The sequence below is a fragment of the Pristiophorus japonicus genome, unplaced genomic scaffold, assembly GCF_044704955.1.
Source record: "Pristiophorus japonicus isolate sPriJap1 unplaced genomic scaffold, sPriJap1.hap1 HAP1_SCAFFOLD_244, whole genome shotgun sequence".
NCBI classification, from domain to species: Eukaryota; Metazoa; Chordata; class Chondrichthyes; family Pristiophoridae; genus Pristiophorus; species Pristiophorus japonicus.
The window spans coordinates 149,774-158,572 of record NW_027252166.1 but is presented as its reverse complement, the minus strand read 5'-3'; the positions used below and the strand labels follow the sequence as shown (position 1 = coordinate 158,572).

At 43.6% G+C, this 8,799-nt stretch overlaps 1 non-coding gene across 1 annotated transcript; it reads left to right on the top strand.

Moving 5' to 3' along the window:
* Nucleotides 1–8,665: 8,665 nt before the first annotated feature.
* On the top strand, nucleotides 8,666–8,748 carry trnas-uga (transfer RNA serine (anticodon UGA)). The gene has a single exon. It is a non-coding gene; the product is annotated as a tRNA-Ser (tRNA).
* The last annotated feature ends 51 nt before the right edge of the window (nucleotides 8,749–8,799 follow it).

Sequence of the window (8,799 nt, the reverse complement as noted above, 5' to 3'; positions counted from 1 at the left end):
GTCTTTTATGCTCCATTGGAGCCTCCGCTCAACATTCCTCAACAGCCTAATGCTCTATTCCCTTCTCTCTCATATGCCTGTCTAGCCCCTCCTTAAATACTTCCATACTATTCTCTTCAACTACTCCCTGTGGTACCGAGTTACACAATATCACCACTCTTTGGGTAAATAAGTTTCTTCTGAATTCACTATTTTGATTTCATGGTGACTATCTTATATTGATAGCGTCTAGTTATTCTGATCCCCACAAGTTGATACATTCTAACTGTATCCACTCCATTAAAATCTTTCATAATTTTAAATGTCTGTATCAGGTCACGCCTCAGCCTTCCTTTTTCAAGAGAAAAGAGACACTGCCTGTTCATCCTTTCCTGATTTTTATACGCTGGCTGTTCTGGTATCATCCTTGAAAATCTTCTCTGCATTCTCTGAAATGCCTCTATGTCCTTTTTATAATATGGCGACCAGAACTGTACGTAGTACTCTCAGCGTGATCTAATGAAGGTTAAATACAGGTTTAGCATAATGTCGCTGCTTTTCAATTCTGTATGTCTAGAAATAAATCAGCGTGTTTGGTTTGCTTTTTTATGGCCTTGCTCACTTATGCCGTTATTATTTAGAGTTTTTGTATTTGTACTCCGATATCCCTTTGTTCCTGTACACTACCCAGACTGGCACCTTCCAATAATAAGTCACTAAGTCTCCTACTTAAATGTAACACCTCACATTTATATGGTTTGAAATTCATTTGGCAATTATATGCCCATTTTGCAAGTTTATTAATGTCCTCTTGTAAGTTGCTGCAGTGTTCCTCCGTATTGACTATCCCTCCTAATTTGGTGTCACCCGCACATTTAGAAATGTTGTTTTTAATTCCGAGGTCTAATCTTTAATATAAATTTTGAACAACAGTGGTCCCAGCACCGATCCTTGTGGAACACCACTACCCACCTTCTGCGTCTAAGAAACGCCAACCTTTACACCTACTCTTTGATTTCTGTCTTGAAGCCAGCTAGCTATCCATTCTGCTAGTTGTCACTTGACTCCGCATTCTCTGACCTGGCTTGAGGCTCTTCTTGTTCCGATGAACAATCTATATTTTTTATTTTATTCATTCAAGAATGTCGACATCGGTAGTAAAGGCCGGATTTGTTGCCATCTCCATCTGCCCTTGTGAAATTGTTGGTGAGTCACTTTACGCAACCGACTGGCTCGCCAGGCCATTTCAGAGGTCAGTTAAGTGCCAACGACATTGCTGTGGGTTTGGAGTCCCATGTAGGTCCAGACCGGTAAGGACGGCAGAATTCTTTCCCGAAAGGAATCAAGTGAACCAGATGAGGAGTTTGTTACAATGGTCATCATTATTGATACTTTTAAAATTCCAGATTTACTTAATTGAATTAAAATTTCCCCACTCTCGTGGTGGGCTATGATTTCTTCTCTCTGGATTATTAGTCCAGTGACATAACCATCATGCTACTATGATTGACCTCCATCTATGTAATGCGCTCAAGGGGCTGAATGACACCTCCTATTCTTTTGCAACAGGTTGAGGGAAGGAATGGTGTGCCCTGTTCCTACGCAAAAGGATCGGGAGATTGATTAGCCTCCTCCTGTTCCTGTATAACAGGTTCGTGAGTCGCAAATGCCTCATCCTCAGCCTTTCGAATGGCTAACTGGACTTCTACTCTTCTTATAGATAAGTCTCAAGGACCTGAATGGCTTCCGCCAGTCCTCTGCCTCAGGCCCGAGGGGTTAATGGCCTTCCCCTATCCTTGTGCAACAGACTGGAGAGGCTCAATGGCATCCTACTATTTCTGCTCAACAGCTTCGTTGGTTTGGCATTGCCTTCTGGTCAACTATGCAAAAGGTTCGAGCGACCGAATGGAGTTCGACATTTCTTGTAAAACAGGCGCACACAGCTGAATGGCTTCCTCCTGCCCTTTGCAATTGGTTTGAGCGGTTAAGTGACTCATTTGCCTCCACCTGTCCCTGAGTAACAGGCGCGATTGCTTGCATCTGTTACTGTGCAAAATATTCAGATTATACTTGGGAAGGACTGGAGCGACTTGTGTAACAGAAAGTGCAGGGACCACAGTTAGCCTTCTCTGAAGTATTGCTTTGATGCAAAGTTCACTATACGGCCCAGGCTCAAATCTTGACTCTGGTGGGAGTCGAGCACAAAAACTTTGAATGTTTAATATGCAAAGAAATAAAAATCTAACGTGCTATCCATTGCGCCACAGAGTCGCCAAATTGTGCATCAATACAAAAGTAAAATAGTGTTGTTGCGTAATCTGAGCTAAAAAAATCTGGAAACACGCAGCAGATGAGGCAGAATCTGCGGAGAGAGAAACAGAGTGAACATTTCAGGTCGATGAACTTTCATCGCCATTGGATCAACCTCCGCCATCTAAAACGGATGCCCTGTCAGACCCGAATCATGATGTTTGAAAGGGATGTTTTGTCATGGACTCGGAGAACCTTTCAGCACGGAAGGAGGCTACTTCGGCCCAGCGTGTCCGCACCGTCCGAAAATTGCTATCCCACCTAATCCCACTTTCCAACTCTTCTTTTAACCATGTAACAGTCTATGTTTTTATTTTGTTCATTCAAGCATGTTGACATCGCTAGCAAGCTGTTAATGGCCTTCTCCTGTTCTTGTGTAACAGACTGGAGAGGCTCAATTGCCTCCTACTATTTCTGAGCAACAGGTTCGTTGGTTTGGCATTGCCTTCTCCTCATCTATGCAACAGATTTGCGGGACCAAATTTGTTGCAGTCATCCTCATTATTGAATATCCCACTAATTTGGCATCCTCCGCAAATTGAGAAATTGTGTTTTTGATTCCCAGGTAGAAGTCATTAATATAAATTGTGAACAACAGTGGTCCCAGCACCGATCCTTGTGGAACAGCACTACCCACCTTCTTCCACTCTAAAAAGCTAACTTTTACCCCTACTCTCTGCTTTCTGCCTTTAAGCCAGCTAGCTATGCATTTATCTAGTTGTCTCCAGACTCCATATTCTCTGACCTCTCTTGCAGTTCTTCTTTTTCCTGTGTAACAATCTAGAGATCCTATTGTTTATTTTATTCATTCTAGCATGTGGACAATGCAAGCAAGGGCAGCCTTTGTTGTACTTCCCTAATTGCCCTTGTGAAGGTGATGGTTTGCCAACTTATGCAAATTAGTTTCTCGCTAGGCCTTTTCAGAGGGCCGTAAAGAGCCAACCACGTTGCTCTGGATCTAGAGCCACATTTGGGCCCAGACCAGTAAGGACGGCAAATTTCCTTCACTAAAGGAGACTATTGAACGAGATGGGTGTGTTGCATCAATGGTCAAATTATTAATACTTTTAAAATTCTAGATGTATTTAATTGAATTTAAATTGTCCTACTCCCTTGGTGGACTGTGATTTTCTCTCACTGGATTACGAGTCCAGTGCCACAGGCCTCCTGCTGTGTAATGTGCTAGAGGGGCTGAATGACTCAGGCTGTTCCTGTGCAATAGTTTGAGGGATGGATTGTCATCCCCCGCGTCCTATGTAACAGGTTCTAGGGGATGATTAGCCTCCACCTGTTCCTATATAACTGGTCGGTTGGTCTGAAATGCCTCGTCCTAATCCTATGCAACATGTTCTATTAAGGGAAGAGCTGAGTGGGGTTCGGGATGTATAAAGGCCCAGTTGATGCAGTCTCTTTTCATATGTCAGTCTAGCCATCCCTGGAATCAGTCTGGTGAAACTTCGCTGCACTCCCTCAATAGCAAGCACTTCCTTTCTCAGATTAGGAGACCAAAACTGAACACAATATTCCAGGTGAGGTCTCACCAATGCCCTTTACAATTGCAGTAAGACGACCCTGCTCCTATACTCAAATCCCCGAGCTATGAAGGCCAACATACCATTTGTCTTCTTCACAGCCTGCTTTACCTGCATGCCAACTTTCAATGACTGATGAACCATGACACACAGGTCTCGTTACACCTCACCTTTTCCTAATCTGCCGCCATGCGGATAATATTCTGCCTTCGTTGTTTTGCCATAAAAGTGGATAACTGCACATTTATCAACATTATACTGCATCTGCCATGTATTTTCCCACTCGCCAAACCTGCCCAAGTCAACCTGCAGCCTCTTAGCGTCCTCCTAACGGCTCACACCGCCAGCTAATTTAGTTTCATCTGCAAACCTGGAGATATTGCACTCAATTCTTTCATCTGAATCATTAATGTATTCTGTGAAGAGCTGGGGTCCAAGCACTGAGCCCTGAGGCTCTCCACTAGTCATTGCCGGCCATTCTGAAAAGGACCCGTTTATCCGGACTCTCTGCTTCCTGTTTGCCAACCAGTTTTCGAGACTTCGGTTCTGTCTTCACAAAGGAAGATACAGATCACCTTCCGAATGTACTAGGGGACAGTGGGTCTCGTGAGAATGAGGAACTGAAAGTTATCCTTATTTGGTGGGAAATTGTGTTAGGGAAGTTGATGGGATTAAAGGCCGATAAATCCCCGAGTCCTGATAGTCTGCATGTCAGAGTACTTAAAGAAGTGGCCCGATAAATAGTGGATGCAATGGTGATCATTTTCCAACAATCTATCGATCTGGATCAGTTCCTATGGACTGGAGGGTAGCTAATGTAACGCCACTTTTTAAAAATGGAGGGAGAGAGAAAGCCGATAATTATAAACTGGTTCGCCTGACATCCGTAATGGGGAAAATGTTGGAATCAATCATGAAGGTGCCCATTTAAAAAGCAGTGACAGGATCGGACCGAGTCAGCACAGATTTATGAAAGGGAAATCATGCTTGACGAAATTTCTGGAATTTTTTGAGGATGTAACTAGTAGTGTGCACAAGGAGAACCAATGGATGTAGTGTATTTGGACTTTAAAAAGGCTTTTGACGAGGTCCCGCACAAGAGATTGGTGTACAAAATCAAAGCACATGGTATTGGTGGTAATGCACTGACGTGGATAGAGATCTGTTTGGCAGACAGGAAGCAGAGCGTCGGGATAAACGGGTCCTTTCCAGAATGGCAGGCAGTGACTAGTGGGGTGCCGCAGGGCTCAGTGCTGGGACCCCAGCTCTTTACAAAATACATTAACGATTCGGATAAAGGGAAGAATTTGTGGATAACGATAAACTAGGTGGCGGTGTGAGCTGTGAGGAGGACGCTAAGAGGCTGCAGGGTCACGTGGGCAGATTAGGTGAGTGGCCAAAAACATGGCAGATGTGGTCTAATCTGGATAAATGTGAGGTTATCCATTTTGGGGGCAAAAACACGAAGGCAGAATATTATCTGAATGGTGGCAGACTAGAAAAAGGGGAGGTGCAGCGAGACCTGGGTGACATGGTTCATCAGTCTCTGAAGGTGGGCACGCAGGTACAGGAGGTCATAAAAAACCAAATGGTATGTTGGCCTTCGTAGCTAGGGGATTTGAATATAGGAGCAGGGAGGTCTTACTGCAGTTGTACAGGGCCTTAATGAGGCCTCACCTGGAATATTGTGTTCAGTTTTGGTCTCCTAGTCTGAGGAAGGACGTTCTTGTTATTGAGGGAGTGCAGCGAAGGTTCACCAGACTGATTCCAGGGATGGCTGGGCTGTCATATGAGGAGAGACTGGATCAACTAGGCCTTTATTCACTGGAGTTTAGAAGGATCAGAGGGGATCTCATAGAAACATATAAGATTCTGACGGGACTGGACAGTTTAGATACGGGAAGAATGTTCTCTATAATTGGGAAGTCCAGAACCAGGGGAGACAGTCTTAGGATAAGGGACAGGCCATTTACGACTGAGATGAGGAGAAACTTCTTCACTCAGAGAGTTGTTGACCTGTGTAATTCCCTGCCGCAGAGAGTTGTTGATGCCAGTTCATTGGATATATTCACGAGGGAGTTAAATATGGCCCTTACGGTTAAGGTGATCAAGGGGTATGGACAGACAGCAGGACAGCGGTACTGAAGGAATGGTCAGCCATGATCTGATTGAATGCCGGTGCAGGCTCGAATGGCCGAATGGCCTACTCCTGCACCTATTTTCTTTGTTTCTCTGTTTCTATCCACGTAAGTACATCACCCCCAATATCATGTGCTTTGATTTTGCACACAGATCTCTTGTGTGGGACCTTATCTAAAGCCTTTTGAAAGTCCAAATACACCACATCCATTGGTTCTCCCTTGTCCACTCTGCAAGTTACATATTCAGAAAATTCTGGTTGATTCGTCAAGCTTTATTTTCCCTTCATAAATCCATGCTGACTTGGTCCGACCCTGTCACTGCTTTCCAAATGCGCTGCGATTTCATATTTAATAATTGATTCCAACATTTTCCACACGACTGATGTCAGGCTAACCGATCTATAATTATCCATTTTCTCTCTCCCTCCTTTTTTAAAAAGTGGTGTTATATTACCAACCCTCCAGTCCATGGGAACTGATCCAGAGTCGATAGACTGTTGGAAAATGATCACGAATGCATCCACCATTTCTCGGGACACTTCCTTAAGTACTCTGGGATGCAGACTATCAGGCCCCGCGGATTTATCGGCCTTCAATCCCATCAATTTCCCCAACACAATTTCGCATCTAATCAGCATATCCTTCAGTTCCTCCTTCGCACTAGACCCTCGGTCCCCTAGTACATTCAAAAGATTATTTGTGTCTTCCGTCGTGAAGACAGAACCAAAGTATTTGTTCAATTAGTCTGCCTTTTCTTTGTTCCCCATTATAAATTCACCTGAATCCGACTGCAAGGGACCTACCTTTGCCTTCACTAATCTTTTCCTCTTCACATATGTATAGAAGCTTTGGCAGTAATTTTTTACGCTTCTGGCACGCTTCGTCTCGTACTCTTTTTTCCCCCTCTTAACAAAACCCTTAGTCCCCCTTGGCTGAATTCTAAATTTCTCGCAGTCCTCAGCTTTCCTGATTTTTCTGGCCAATTTATATAACTCTTCCTTGGATTTAACACTATCCTTAATTTACCTTGTTAGCCACGGTTGCGCCATCTTCCCCGTTGTATTTTTACTCCAGACAGGGATGTTCAATTGTTGAAGTTCATCCATGTGGTCTTTAAATGTTTGCCATTGCCTATCCACCGTCAACCCTTTAAGTATCATTTGCCAGTCTATTCTAGCTAATTCACGCCTCATACCATCGAAATTACCTTTCCTAAAGTTCAGGTCCCTAGTTTCTGAATTAACTGTGTCACTCTCCATCTTATAAAGAATTCTACCATGTTATGGTCACTCTTCCCCAAGGGGCCTCGCACAACAAGATTGCCAATTAGTCCCTTCTCATTGCACATCACCTAGTCCACGATGGCCAGCTCTCGCGGTGGTTCCTCGACATATTGGTCTGGAAAACCATCCCTAATATACTCCAGGAAATCGCCCTCCACCGCATTACTACCAGTTTGGTCAGCCCAATCAATATATAGATTACAGTCGCCCATGGTAACTGCTGTACCTTTATTGCACACATCCCTTATTTCTTGTTTGATGCTGTCCCCAACCTCACTACTACTGTTTGGAGGCCTGTACACAATTCCCACTAGCGTTTTCTGCCATTTTGTATTCTGCAGCTCCCCCCATACCACTTCCAAATCATCCAAGCTAATGTCCCTCCTTATCATTTCATTAATTTCCTCTTTAACCAGCAACGCCACACTGCCTCCTTTTCCATTCTCTCTATCCTTCACAAGCATCTTATCTACCTGCCCTGCTACCGTCAAGGATTCTGTGGACATGCACTCCAAGGTCATTTGCACCTCTACACTCATCAGTGGCCTCACATTTAATGTTTATTCGCTTTCCCTATAAGCACTCCCCAAATGCATTATCGAACACTTCTCCCGGTTGAATTCCATTAAACCCCTGACCAGTTCTTTGATATCTACCTGCAAAGTACAGCTTTCTTCCTCATTATCAAGCATACCTGGTTGACCAATCTTTTAGTCACCTGCGCTATTTTGTATTTAGTAGCTCTATGTCAATTTGTATCGCATAAAACTCTTGTGAAGCGCCTTGGACGTTTCGCTAATTTCAAGGTGCTAATTATATATAAGTTGTTGTTGTTTAAAATGTGTGTTACATAACGTTATATAGAGATTGCATCACAGAAAGAGACAATTGTACCTAACTGGTGTTGCTAGAGTTAATGCTGCACACTACCCTACTTCACTTGATCCTATCAGCATATTGTTCTATTGCTTTCTCAGTCATGTGCTTTGGTAATTTCCCTTTAAAATGAATCTGTGCTATTCGCCTCAACTGCTGCTTATGTAGCATCTTCCACATTCTAACCACTCTATGGTAAATAAGTTGCTCTTGAATTGTCCACTGAATTTACCGTTGATCTCCCGTTCTGAACTCCTGCACAATAGCAAACATTTTCTCCACATCAACTCGATCAAATACCTTCATAATGTTAAAAATATATCTCACTTGTTTTTCGAGAAAGAAGCTCCCCAGACTGTTCATTTTTTCCCGAAATGTAAATTCTTTCAGTTCTAACCGAAATTTTTCCTTCTTTGCTGCGAGATTCTGCGATTCTATGATTTCATTTTCACATCGTCTGGGTGATCCAATAGGGCAAGCATGCAGGCGGTCTCTCTGATAAATTGCACCGACGATTCGACTATTAAAGCAGCTCTACTGTGTAGCTGCTATGGCCGAGTAGTTAAGGCGTTGGACTTGAAATCCAGTGGGGATTTCCCTGCCCAGGTTCGAACCCTGCCCGCAGCGATTCTGCAAGTGCTCTTTTTTATCGACACACGGGGATCTCATTGGAATCTG